Here is a 14,787-nt window from a genome sequence, read left to right on the forward strand (position 1 = left end):
TGGTTAATCAGCCTTGTGCTAAAAAACCTGTCTCATCTATAGTCCGAATTTCTCTGCCTTTATCTTCCAGCCACTGGTTCTTGTTCTGCCTTTCTCTGCTAGATTACAGATCGCTTTAGAACCTGGGATTTTCTACTTATCAAGGTATCTATACACCGTAAGCAAATCAACTCTTCATCTTCTTATTGGTAAGCTAAAAGATTGAGCTCCCTTAAGTTTTCATTGTAAGGCATTTTTCAGCCCTTGTAACATTTCTGTGGCTCTTTTCTGCACTCTCTCTGGTTTTTCCTTCTTTCTTTTCAAAATGTGGACCCCATTTTTTGGCTTCCTATCTGGGTTCTCAATAGCAGAGCAGCTGCTGTCCCTGCCCTGGATCTCCCTGGGACCAAAACATGGCTTTGGGCAATAGGATCTGTGTTTGGTTGATCTCAGCATCCATGCAGCCTGTGCAGAAAAGAGACAAAACACACAAGACAGAGACAATAAAACAAATGGCTGTCACTCTGAGGGAGTCTGTGATGGAGCATCCAACCCACACTGGCCTATAAAGGGGTTAATAGGGAGGCTGTGCAGGAGGCAGCCAATTAGAGAAGGACTGCAAAGAGCAGCCAATCAGGGCTGATCAAACTGCGGAGAGTCCTCTGGCCCCAGCCCCTGGGCAGCCTGCACCCCAAAGTCCTCATCCCTGGCCCCACCCCAGAGCCCGCACACCCAGCTGGAGCCCTCACCCCCCGCACCACAATGCTCTGCCCCAGCCCTTGAGCCCACTCCCATACCCTGAACCCCTCATCACCGGCGCCACTCTGGAGCCCTCACCCCAGCACCCCAACCCTCTGCCCCATCCCTGAGCCCTCACCCCCCACACTCTGAGCCCCTCAGCCCCACCCCCGCCACACATCACCTCCATATTGGTGCACAACATTCATTCCACACATAGATATAAAAAATTAGAGGGAAAATTGACTGCAACCCCCCCCCAATAGCCTTGTAACCTCCCCCCCCCACCAATAAAACCTCCTTTTTGGGTAAGGACCCCTACAATTACAACTCTGTGAAATTTCAGATTTAAATAGCTGAAATCATGACATTTACAATTTTAACAATCCTATGACCATGAAATTGACCAAAATGGATGGTGAATTTGGTAGGGCCCTATTTATGTGCTGCCAAGAGGCAAATGGCTACACACCAGACTACAGTAACTCCTCACTTAAAGTCGTCCCGGTTAACGTTGTTTCGTTTTTATGTTGCTGATCAATTAGGGAACATGCTCGTTTAAAGTTGCGCAATGCTCCCTTCTAATGTCGTTTGGCAGCCGCCTGCTTTGTCCACTGCTTGCAGGAAGAGCAGCCCGTTGCAGCTAGCTGGTGGGGGCTTGGAACCAGGGTGGACCAGCAGCTCCCCAGCAGGCTATCAATCGGCAGTTCAGCTTTTCCCTCCCCCCACTGCCATGTGCTGCTCCTGCCCTCTGCCTTGGAGCTGCTCCCAGAGACTCCTGCTTGCTGTGCAGGAGGGGAGGGGGGGCTAATGTCAGGGTGTCCCCCTCCTCCCTGCTTCTGCACCCCGCTTACTCCTTCTCTATATAGAGCAGGGTAGGGACACTGACGGAGAGAGACAGAGAGAGCTTGGGGCAGCAGCTGCTGTCTCAACTTCCTGATCCACTTAAAAAGACACTGCACTTAAGAGTGGGTCAGCTTACTAAAGGGGCAGTGTGCATCTCTCTCTCTCCCACACACAAGGTGTGTGTCTGTCTCTGTCTGCTATGCTGTCTCCCCTCGTGTTCGTGCTGCCTTGTGTGAGAGGCTACATTAACAACAACGTGTTAACCCTTGAGGGCTCAGCCGAGTGCTAGTTCATCATTTAGCAGCAAGGCATTCCCTGGGAAATATCCCACCCTCTTCCACCCTCTAACTTCACCACCTCAACCAAGCTTCACAATCATCATTGCTGTGAACAGTATTAAATAGTTTGTTTAGAACGTATACTGTGTGTATATCTATATAATATATAGTTTTTTGTCTGGTGAAAAAAATTTCCCTGGAATCTAACCCCCCCCCCCATTTACATTAATTCTTATGGGGCAATTGGATTCACTTAACATCATTTCGCTTAAAGTCGCATTTTTCAGGAACATAACTACAACATTAAGCGAGGAGTTACTGTATTTGGGATCCAGTGGCTGGCGCTGCCTTGCTGAGTAGTGGCTGAGCCTCCAGAGACCATGCTCTGAGACTGTGGTTCTGTCTCTGGCAGTGGTGTAGGCTCTGTCTGTGATGATACTCTCACTGATGGCTATGTCTTCTGCAAACATAAGGGCACCATCTGGTGGCGTGTGGCTGTGTCCTTTGGTGATGTGAGATCCAGATCTGCAGCTAGAAGAAGGGCTGCTTTTGACGAATGGGTCCGAGCACTTTGGTACAATGAGTGACTCCATCACTGAGGGTCAGTACAGCAAACACAGCAGCCTTTCCATGCTCAGCGGTAGCTCCCACACAGGCTCAGGCATTGCAGTCTGTTTCACCCAGAAGGGGAAATTTGTCCCAACACCACAGTGACAAACCAAGGGCCAAGAGATCTTTAAATCTCTCTGACTTCCCCCCCTAGCCCAGAGGAGCTCAGTTTAACAGCTCCTCTGTAGTGTAACACCTAGTGTGCAGTATTGCCGCATCAAGGTTGGACAGTGAATCTAGATACTCTGTGTGGATTCCACTATCTAGTGTTTGTGTGTGTGTTGTGCTGCACTGCCCCTGACTAAAAGGGGTCAGAACTGCCCATGTGCATATCAAAGGACATGATTCTTTCTAGACAACAACATAGTCTGTATAAAGAAAATCTGTAGGCATTGTGTGTGGGTGTATCTCCTGTAGATCCCAAAGAGCTAGTCTATCCACATATCTCCCTGAAAAGGGGCTTGTCTTCAGTCTAATCTCCTACCCTTAACGCTCTCTCTTAAAATCCCTAACAGATCATGGCAGAATGGTGGGCGGGGCCTCCCTGCTCTGCAGCCATGTTACTGACCACATCAACTTGGGGAGCAGTAGGAGAGTCCCTGATACATAGAACACAGCACAGTACAATGACTGACCTCTGAGACCAAGATCAATGGCACAGGCACCAAATGCTTCCTTGTTGCCGTGTTCATCAGAAGAAACGCCTCTGATGTTTCCTGAAGGGAGCAGTATGCACACACATTTGTAAACTGTCCATTCATTGTGTTGTCTTTCTGATTCCTCAAGTATAAATACAGCGGAAATGCCCCTGAGTCTAAACCCTCCATGGCTGTAAACACAATCCATTTGTGCTATTTTCCAACTTGATCTCCCAGAGACTACTGAAGCCAATCCGGGAGGTTTTAGGCTGCTAAACGTCAGGCTGGAAGGGACCTCATGAAGTTGCCCCCTCCGCTGAGGCAGGGCCAGGTAAACCTAGACAATCCCTGACAGGGGTTTGTCCAACCTGTTCTGAAAAACCTCCAATGATGGGGATTCCACACCCTCCCTTGGAAGACTATTGCAGAGTTTATCTACCCTTATAGGGGGAAGTTTTTCCTAATATCTAACCTAAATCTCCTTGCTGCAGATAAAGCCCTTTACTTCTTGCCCTACCCTCAATGGACATGGAGAACAATTGATCACTGTCCAACAGCCCATAATAGATGTGAAGACTGTTATCAGGCTCCCTCTCAGTCTTCTTTTCTTAGAACTAAGAGGGGGGCAATCACCTCCCGTGTCTTTCATCCGACACTCTTGTTAATACTCCCCAGAATATTAGCCTTTCTGCAGCTGCATCACATTGTTGACTTATATTCAATTTGTGATCCACTGTGACCCCCAGATCCTTTTCAGCAGTACCACCACCTCGCCAGTTATTCCCCATTTTGCAATTGATTTTTCCTTCCTGAGTGAAGTACTTTGTGTGACAGGGTCCCCAAAGTGCAACCTGGACTGTGGGCTCGCTGAGCCTTCTGTCCCACCGACCTGGGGTATCCCTCTCACACTGTGATGCTGTTGTCAAGCCACAAACTTCTGGCAGGTACTGCACTAACACAGCCATCCACAGGCAGGCACACACCCAACTGAGTTACATGAATGCTCTCCCAGCCACTCATGGACTAATAATAGAGAGACTCCAGCCAATTCCCCCCAGATCCCCAGCCTTACACCCCAGAACTGTACCATCCTATCCTGATCAGAAGCCTGGCCAGTGTAAGGTCATTATCCAGTTTACCACTCCCTCTATGTGGAGAGGGCACACACCAGCCTTTGTAAACTGAGCTGAGATTTCTCAAGCACTTCAACCAAAACACATTGTTTTAGGTAAAAAATAAAACAGATTTATTAACTACAGAAAGATAGATTTTAAGTGATTATAAGTAGCAAGCATAGAGATCAAAGTTGGTTACCTAAGAAATAAAAATAAATTTGCAGTCTAAGTTCTATAAACTAAACAGAATTTGAATCAAGCAGTGTCTCCCTCTGACAGATGGTATAGTTCTTCAGTACACAGGCTGGGACTCTTTTCCAGCCTGGGACCCTCTTCCCAGTTCAAAGTCTTTGTTCTCCAGACGTTCCTCCGGATGTTGAGTTGGTGAGGGGAAGGGAAGAGGCCAAGTGATGATGTCACTGCTGTGATGTGAGGATCAGGCAGTCCCCATTAGTCAAGCGGTCTCCATTGTCTACATGTTCTCTCTGAAAAGTCTTCTGGGATGGCTGTTGGGAGAGTGGATTCCCTTTAATGGGCTATCAGCACGTCTGGCTACTCCATTGTTGTACCAGAAAGGCTGGTTTTGGGTGTTTCCAATCTCACAACATATTTCAGTAACATATACAGTAACTCCTTGCTTAACGTTGTAGTTATGTGCCTGAAAAATGCAACTTTAAGTGAAACAATGTTAAATGAATCCAGTTGTCCCATAAGATTTAATGTAAATGCAGGGGGTTAGGTTTCAAGGAAATTTTTTGGGGGCAGACAAAAGGCATTCTACTGTATACTGTACAGTACTGTCCTGGGAAGTGCCCCTGGCTTACCCCACACAGGCACAGCCCACTGCAGGCAAGGACGCTAGGAAGCACCTTTGCAGCAACAGCAGCAGCTTCCCCGGAGAACAGGCTCAGATTTTGCCGGGAATGCTCCAGGCCCACCTCTTCCCACCCCCACTCCACCTCCTCTCCAGAGCATGCCACATCTTCCCCCCCCCCCCCCAAAGTCCTAAGCGCTGCCAAACAGTTGTTTAGCGGCGGTTAGGATTTTCTGGGAGGGAGGGGGAGGAGTGGAGACGCAGCACTTCCCCGCTCCTGCCCCTCCATCCCAGAAAGTCCAAAGTGCGAAGTGCTGGGAGGGAGGGGCAGGAACAGGGAAGCCCCACATCTCCACTCCTCCCCCTCTCTCCCAGAAAATCCTAAGCACCGGCAAACAGCTGTTTAGCGGCGCTTAGGACTTTCTGGGAGGGTGGGGGAGGAGCAGAGACGCAGGGCTTCCCCGCTCCTGCTCCTCCCGCACAGAAAGTCCTAAGCACCGCCAAAGGTGGGGGAAGTGCTGGGAGGGAGGGGGAGGAGGCAGAGAAGCAGAACTTGTGCAATGCTCCCTTGTAAAGTCGCTGCTCTTCCACAGAATCTTACAAGCAGGCAGCCAAACGATGTTATACGGGAGCATTGCACAACTTTAAACGAGCATGTTCCCTAATTGAGTAGGGATGTAACATTGAAACAAGGTTAAGTGGGACAACGTTAAATGAGGAGTTACTGTATAGCAATACTTCATAACTTCACATACAATGATAGCACATACAATCCAACAGGATATTAATGTTCAACAGATCAAGACTTTTAAAATGATACCTCACAAGGCATGCTGTGTACAAAACATATCATAATTATATTACAGTGGTGAATATGGTTCCAGGGTGCTACTCAGAGTTACAGAGTGTCGCACTTTATTGAATTTTTGAACTTTCTCTACACCTATAAGAATTTTAAATTATAGAAATGTTCCTGTTTGCATTGATTTTAATTTTAATAATTTGAGTTGTAGCTATATTATAAGTGTTTTCTCCATTCATAATTATAAGGGGTTACAATGAATATAAAAACATATACTTTGATAACACAAGTATTTCCTTTTGGGATTTTAAATCCAGTATAACTACTGATCTGAGATTAGAAAATTGACGCAAGTTATTTCAGGGCCCATACCCCCCAAGTTCCCATGGGCCAGTGCTAGGAACATCCTGATATGTCTGAAGTTAAAGACAGACAGACATCTGGTTAGAAGTTTTGTGCCTGCAGAGGCAAAAGAAGCATTTTTTCATTTTGGCTGCAAAAACACATGCCCTTGACAAAACCAGAAACAAATCATTAAAAGATATGGAGTCATTTATTGCTTGTATTGGATGAACAGTTGATCTGTTTGGGGGAAGATAGGCCAAATGGCATGAGCTGACGACTAGGGGCCACCCTGCATAATGATTGCATCATCTGTGGGGATTCAACCTGGGAGCACCGCATCTAGGAGCACGAGGCAGAGCCTTAGCCGCTTCGTGAGTATCCATAGACTAACTACTACAAGGGCCAGAGGGCAGCATGAGTGTGGGTTGCACCTCTATGTTTGAGGATGGGTTAGGCAGGCAATGGTGTGAAATTGCTCCAGGTTTCTTTGTTTTTGGGTTAAGTTTGTTGGGGTTAGACAGTACCGGAAAGCTCATGGAACATTGACTGTGAAGATCTAGGAACCTTCCATGAGCTGTCAGTATAAAACTCAGGGTAACCCCAAAGGGTCTTTGTCTGGTTTGGGTCTGTCCTTTCCTTTCCTTTCTGCTCCAAGCTATGGTGCCTATTGACTCTCAGGGCAGGGCAGCAGTGAGAGTCAATAGGCACCACCAATAGGCCAGGCCTAGGTCTGGATTTATCGGTTCTCAGATGATGCTATCTCCAAGGGGGAAACTTTATCCAGACAGTGGGACTGCATCTCCAATCTAGCACTTCCAACCTGACCCCAGATGGACCAGAAACTCTGCTTACTAGAGGAAAAAGCCAAAATGTTAGTCCGAAGCTGCCAGCATCTATCTACCACCAGCACAGAAAGGAGTTCTCTTCCATCCCTTGTCTCCTCTTCTGTCTGTGCTTGAAGACAAAACCCATTGTTTAAGTAGCCGAGAATGTTCAGGTTGTAATTTCCCATCATTCAAGAAAAGGGTTAAGAAACCATGCTGGTATTGTAACTTGCAGTTGTTCTGCACACGCTAGTTGATGAAGCAGAAGGGGTCCCAGTTTGTGTGGTTATTCAGAATTTAAGAGTGAAACTGTTAAAAAGACCCCTAGGACAGCAACAGTTGTGGGTGCAACATCTAATGAGTCCATCCCTGGGCCAGCTCCTTGTCTGAGAGGACCGGCTGCAGCAGCCTGCTGAGCGGAAGGTACAGGAAGGCATGGCTCCCCCCGTGTCAGTGCAGATGCAGTGCAGGGGCCAGCATAACCCCGAGGCTTCACTGTGCCTGCACGGTCTGTACCTCCGTCCTTCCCAGGGCCGGCTCTAGGCAACAGCAAAACAAGCTGGTGCTTGGGACGGCACATTTTTAGGGGCAGCATGGCCGGCGCCAGAATGCCGCCCCTAAAAATGTGCCCCGGCCGCCCTAGCTCACCTCCGCTGCTGCTGCCACGGTGCGCGAAACAGCTGATTCGCGCGCCGCTACTCGCCCTCCCTCCCAGGCTCTCAAACCTGGGAGGGAGGGGGAGATCCCGAGCGGCCGTTTCGCGCGCCGCTGCTCCCCCTCCCTCCCAGGCTTGGGCGCCTGGGAGGGAGGGGGAGAAGCGGCGCCTGCGCTGCAGCCACTCGGAGTTGCCCCCTCCCTCCCAGGCTCTCAAACCTGGGAGGGAGGGGGAGATTCCGAGTGGCTGCAGCGTGGCACCACTTCTCCCCCTCCCTCCCTCCCTCCTAGGCTTGAGAGCCTTGGGGGAGGAGGCAGGGCTGGGGATTTGGGGAAGGGGCAGAGTTGAGGTGGGACCGGGGGTGGGGTAATTAAATAAGGGGGGGGGGGGGGCGGCCAAAATTGTTTTTGCTTTGGGCGGCAAAAATCCTAGAGCCGGCCCTGGTCCTTCCAGTGTTAGTAGGGTTGTATGTTCTGCTAGTGTCTGTCCTTCCTAACACCACTTCTGGCTTTCCTGCACTGACTGTGTGCCAACTGCTTTTCAGCCAGCTGCACATCTTCCAGGCACTGGGACGTCTTGGGGACTGAGGTTATAAAGATGGTGGCCGATGCCTTATTAGTAGAAGAGATGTACGGATGAGCGTCATCCACCTACCAGCAGCACACATGTACACAGCTCCTTGCAACCTTCCCAGTTCTTTGTTTATAATGCTGTACTAGCCAAGAGCACAGTCATGTTCGGGAACCCATTATGCTGGGTGCTCTATAGACACATGTACGTGCTGCCTCTGCCACAAAAAACGTACTCTGGAAAAAGACAAACACAGGTGACATGAGGCGGAACGGGCGCAGTAATCAGAGGGATGATTGACACACACCGAATTAGCTCCATGCCCCTCACACTAACCACTGGGCATTGTAAATAACCTATTGTCACCTGCTGTGCTAGGTACACCTCTGTCTCTGACCCACCAATTGTCTATTGCTAATTCAAGCGTCCTGAGTGGGAGATCAATATGTGGCTCCTTAGGTGCTTACCCAGGGCCCCCACAAATCTGTAGGGATGGAATTCGGTGTTACTGCAGAATGCAGGCTTCAGCAGGCAAGTCCACATGTCATGCTACCTCCCGGCAGAACAATATAGATCTGTCGCATCTTACGCGCATTTAACATGCGCGATTTCAGCTTTACGTGCTCGGGGGGGGGGACAGAAAAATAACAATTTTAATACTGTACTTGTAGTGCGGGCGATTCTGCCCACCATTCAACTCAATGTAATTTTGACTAGATGCGGTTTTCGCTTTACGCGCTAACCGCAGAACTGAACCCCCGCGTATGAGACTCGCCTGTATGCAGTGTAGCCAGGATCTGAGTCAACTCTCTCCTGCCATCTATTGACGAACTGGTGGAAAAGACCTCAGGAGCAGACCATACTTGCATAGATTCCTACTCTACCTAGGTCAGGGGTCGGCAACCTTTCAGAAGTGGTGTGCCGAGTCTTCATTTATTCACTCTGATTTGAGGTTTCACGTGCCAGTCATACAGTTTAACGTTTTTAGAATCATAGAATCATATCATAGATTATAGGACTGGAAGGGACCTCGAGAGGTCATCGAGTCCAGTCCCCTGCCCGCATGGCAGGACCAAATACTGTCTAGACCATCCCTGATAGACATTTATCTAACCTACTCTTAAATATCTCCAGAGACGGAGATTCCACAACCTCCCTAGGCAATTTATTCCAGTGTTTAACCACCCTGACAGTTAGGAACTTTTTCCTAATGTCCAACCTAGACCTCCCTTGCTGCAGTTTAAACCCATTGTTTCTGGTTCTATCCTTAGAGGCTAAGGTGAACAAGTTCTCTCCCTCCTCCTCATGACACCCTTTTAGATACCTGTAAACTGCTATCATGTCCCCTCTCAGTCTTCTCTTCTCCAAACTAAACAAACCCAGTTCTTTCAGCCTTCCTTCATAGGTCATGTTCTCTAGACCTTTAATCATTCTTGTTGCTCTTCTTTGGACCCTTTCCAATTTCTCCACATCTTTTTTAAAATGCGGCACCCAGAACTGGACACAATACTCCAGCTGAGGCCTAACCAGAGCAGAGTAGAGCGGAAGAATGACTTCTCGTGTCTTGCTCACAACACACCTGTTAATGCATCCCAGAATCATGTTTGCTTTTTTTGCAACAGCATCACACTGTTGACTCATATTGTTGACTCATATTTAGCTTGTGGTCCACTATAACCCCTAGATCCCTTTCTGCCGTACTCCTTCCTAGACAGTCTTTTCCCATTCTGTATGTGTGAAATTGATTTTTCCTTCCTAAGTGGAGCACTTTGCATTTGTCTTTGTTAAACTTCATCCTGTTTAACTCAGACCATTTCTCCAATTTGTCCAGATCATTTTGAATTATGACCCTGTCCTCCAAAGTAGTTGCAATCCCTCCCAGTTTGGTATCATCCGCAAACTTAATAAGCGTACTTTCTATGCCAATATCTAAGTCGTTGATGAAGATATTGAACAGAGCCGGTCCCAAAACAGACCCCTGCGGAACCCCACTCGTTACGCCTTTCCAGCAGGATTGGGAACCATTAATAACAACTCTCTGAGTACGGTTATCCAGCCAGTTATGCACCCACCTTATAGTAGCCCCATCTAATTTGTATTTGCCTAGTTTATCGATAAGAATATCATGCGAGACCGTATCAAATGCCTTACTAAAGTCTAGGTATACCACATCCACCGCTTCACCCTTATCCACAAGGCTCGTTATTCTATCAAAGAAAGCTATCAGATTGGTTTGACATGATTTGTTCTTCACAAATCCATGCTGGCTGTTCCCTATCACCTTACCACCTTCCAAGTGTTTGCAGATGATTTCCTTAATTACTTGCTCCATTATCTTCCCTGGCACAGAAGTTAAACTAACTGGTCTGTAGTTACCTGGGTTGTTTTTATTTCCCTTTTTATAGATGGGCACTATATTTGCCCTTTTCCAGTCTTCTGGAATCTCTCCCGTCTCCCATGACTTTCCAAAGATAATAGCTAGAGGCTCAGATACCTCCTCTATTAGCTCCTTGAGTATTCTAGGATGCATTTCATCAGGCCCGGGTGACTTGCAGGCATCTAACTTTTCTAAGTGATTTTTAACTTGTTCTTTTTTTATCTTATCCGCTAAACCTACCCCCTTCCCATTAGCATTCACTATGTTAGGCATTGCTTCAGACTTCTCGGTGAAGACCGAAACAAAGAAGTCATTAAGCATCTCTGCCATTTCCAAGTTTCCTGTTACTGTTTCTCCCTCTTCACTAAGCAGTGGGCCTACCCTGTCTTTGGTCTTCCTCTTGCTTCTAATGTATTGATAAAAAGTCTTCTTGTTTCCTTTTATTCCTGTAGCTAGTTTGAGCTCATTTTGGGCCTTTGCCTTTCTAATCTTGCCCCTGCATTCCTGTGTTGTTTGCCTATATTCCTCCTTTGTAATCTGTCCTAGTTTCCATTTTTTATATGACTCCTTTTTATTTTTTAGATCGTGCAAGATCTCATGGTTAAGCCAAGGTGGTCTTTTGCCACATTTTCTATCTTTCCTAACCAGCGGAATAGCTTGCTTTTGGGCCCTTAATAGCGTCCCTTTGAAAAACTGCCAACTCTCCTCAGTTGTTTTTCCCCTCAGTCTTGATTCCCATGGGACCTTACCTATCAGCTCTCTGAGCTTCCCAAAATCTGCCTTCCTGAAATCCATTGTCTCTATTTTGCTGTTCTCCCTTCTACCCTTCGTTAGAATTGCAAACTCTATGATTTCATGATCACTTTCACCCAGGCTGCCTTCTACTTTCACATTCTCAACGAGTTCCTCCCTATTTGTTAAAATCAAGTCTAGAACAGCTTCCCCCCAGTAGCTTTTTCAACCTTCTGAAATAAAAAGTTGTCTCCAATGCAGTCCAAGAATTTGTTGGATAGTCTGTGCCCCGCTGTGTTATTTTCCCAACATATATCCGGATAGTTGAAGTCCCCCATCACCACCAAATCTTGGGCTTTGGATGATTTTGTTAGTTGCTTGAAAAAAGCCTCATCCACCTCTTCCCCCTGGTTAGGTGGCCTGTAGTAGACTCCTAGCATGACATCTCCCTTGTTTTTTGCCCCTTTAAGCCTAACCCAGAGACTCTCAACACTTCCGTCTCCTATGTCCATCTCTACCTCAGTCCAAGTGTGTACATTTTTAATATATAAGGCAACACCTCCTCCCTTTTTCCCCTGTCTATCCTTCCTGAGCAAGCTGTACCCATCCACACCAACATTCCAATCATGTGTATTATCCCACCAAGTTTCAGTGATGCCAACAATGTCATAGTTGTATTTATTTATTAGCACTTCCAGTTCTTCCTGCTTATTCCCCATACTTCTCGCATTTGTATATAGGCATCTAAGATACTGGTTTGATCTTTCCTCCCAGTTTTGTCCTGACTCTCCTTTCTCTCTGCCAATATAGCCCACACTCCCTCTTGTTTCCGACCCATCTCCCCGGTCTCCATATTCCCCACTTACCTGTGGGCTTTGCTCACCTGTCCCCGTCAAACCTAGTTTAAAGCCCTCCTCACTAGGTTAGCCAGTCTGTGGCCGAATAGGGTCTTTCCTCTCCTCGAAAGGTGAACGCCATCTCTGCCTAGCAGTCCTTCCTCAAATAGCATCCCGTGGTCTAGGAAGCCAAAGCCCTCCTGGCGACACCATCTTCGCAGCCAGGCATTCACCTCCATGATGCATCTGTCTCTGCCCGGGCCCCTACCTTTGACAGGAAGAATTGAAGAGAATACCACCTGCGCTCCAAACTCCTTCACCCGTACTCCCAGAGCCCTGTAGTCACTCTTGATCCGCTCAGTGTCACACCGCGCAGTATCATTTGTGCCCACATGGATGAGTAGCATGGGGTAGTAGTCAGAGGGCTGGATAATCCTCGACAATGCCTCCGTAACGTCTCTGATACGGGCCCCCGGCAGGCAGCATACCTCCCGAGATGAAATGTCAGGGCGACAGATGGGCGCCTCCGTCCCCCTCAGCAGAGAGTCTCCGACCACCACTACCCTACGTTTCCTATTCGCAGTGGTGGCAGCAGACTTTCCAGCCTTAGGGGTACGAGGCTTCTCCTCCTTTACTGTAGGGAGTGATTCCTTCTTTCCTGTATCAAGAAGAGCATAACGGTTACCTATAACCACGGCAGGAGGGTTCGGAGCAAGGGTGGAGCGCTGCCTGCTGCCAGAAGTAACCAGCTGCCAGTGTCCACCCTGAGCCATCTCCTCCTCCACCAGTGGTGTATCAGCAGTCCTGTGTACTGGGACAGCTACCTCAGCTGTCTCCACATGGACACTGTCAAGGAATTGCTCGTGGATACGGATGCTCCTCAACCTAGCCACCTCCTCCTGTAGCTCTCCCACCTGCTGCCTGAGAGATTCCACCAGCAGGCACCTCTCACATTGGATGGTCCCCCCAGCCTGGATATCAGTAAGTGGAAATTGCAAGTTACAGTCTTTGCAAAACCACACCAGGATCTGGGTAGAGGCATCCATGCTTAGGCACTCTGTCTGGCTACAGGCACAGGTGGAGGAGACAGTAGCAGTGCTGGCACAGGTGTTGCGGGTCTTCCTAACCATCGTAAGCCTCCCTCTGTCAAACTCCCGTCTGCAGCCCCCTGTCAGCTGAAAGGGTTGTTTAAGCAAAAAGTTATGAATGTAGTTGCTTTATAGGTATTAAGGGGAATCAAGAGAAAACAGATGGAACCAGCAAGGGACCCTCGCCCCCTTCCTGCTCCCCTTCCAAACTCCCTTGTGAAACTCCCTGTTAGCAGCCCCTGGTCGCTTGTGCGCTGCTTTATAAAGCCCTGGCCTGTATGAATGCCCCGCCCACTGATGAAGGCTCAGCCACTTACCAGAGGCTTCTAGCTTTCAAACCTTCCAACTGCCAGCCACAGCACACGGTCCTTCAAACAACCAAAACAAACAAACAGACTGAAGGTCTCTTTCTCTAAGTCTATAATATATAACTAAACTATTGTTGTATGTAAAGTAAATAAGGTTTTTAAAATGTTTAAGAAGCTTCATTTAAAATTAAATTAAAATGCAGAGCCCCCCGGACCGGTGGCCAGGACCCGGGCAGTGCGAGTGCCACTGAAAATCAGCTCGTGCCATAGGTTGCCTACCCCTGACCTAGTGCTCAGCAGCCAGACCTGTTTTGGCTGTTTTAGATTAAAATTCACTTTAGTCTTGACTGCAGGGGTAATGAAATGTAATTATCCTCATTGACGTGTGGTTTGCCTATTGAGGTTGCCTAAAAGGCAACAAACCTGTACTTGCCATGTCCTACGCCTCACTTGCTAAGCAGGGGGTAATGTCAAATCCAAGGGAAATTTGAGGGAGTGGACAAGTGTTTCTACCTGGTGGAATGGGCTCTGTTTAAAGAGTCCGATTTAACCCCCCACCTCCAGGGCTTAAAGAGAGAGCTGGTCAGACTCCACTTAGAGCCCGTGGTTCTGCTCAGGGCTCACTAGAGCTGAAATCGCTGATCAGCAGGTCTAGGGGACTGAGCCTTTCATCTGATTTGGGGAGAGCATTGTAGTGAAAGCTCGCACAAAGGGCGCAGCAGCAGCAGCGAGGTTCCCCACGCTCTGCTGAAATCCCCGAGAATTGGGCTCAGTGGGGGAATCTTGGAACATGTCACTACAGCTGGAGGCAAAGGCAGTGGTGCAGGGCAAGCAGTGGCAGAGACATTAGCGGTGGGTTTGAGCAGTGGCAGCAGCAGAGGCTTCCCTTGCAGGGATGGGAGGCGAACCCATGTGAGCGCAGCCCTGAATTCTAGGGCTTTGCGGGTGCAGCAGAGGGGAAGGGAAGTGGCGTGTTAAAGGGACATTTGTCCATTGGATTTTCACACTGCAAGGGGGGAAACTGAGGCAAAGACACTGCCCCCGTATTGTGAGGCAGGCCTTTACTTAAGGTTTGCACACTTTTGAATCATGGTGTTTTCCCAAAGTAATGCTGAGTTGCCACTCCCTTTTAATAACTGTTTTCTCTTGTTATCCCCAGACTCGGTGTTTGCGAGTGAGGAAGCATTGCCCCTTAGAGGCACCCTGTGTGGGTGTTTAGTTTCCCCAGATTTG

The sequence above is a fragment of the Chrysemys picta genome, chromosome 16 (assembly GCF_011386835.1).
Source record: "Chrysemys picta bellii isolate R12L10 chromosome 16, ASM1138683v2, whole genome shotgun sequence".
Lineage (NCBI taxonomy): Eukaryota > Metazoa > Chordata > Testudines > Emydidae > Chrysemys > Chrysemys picta.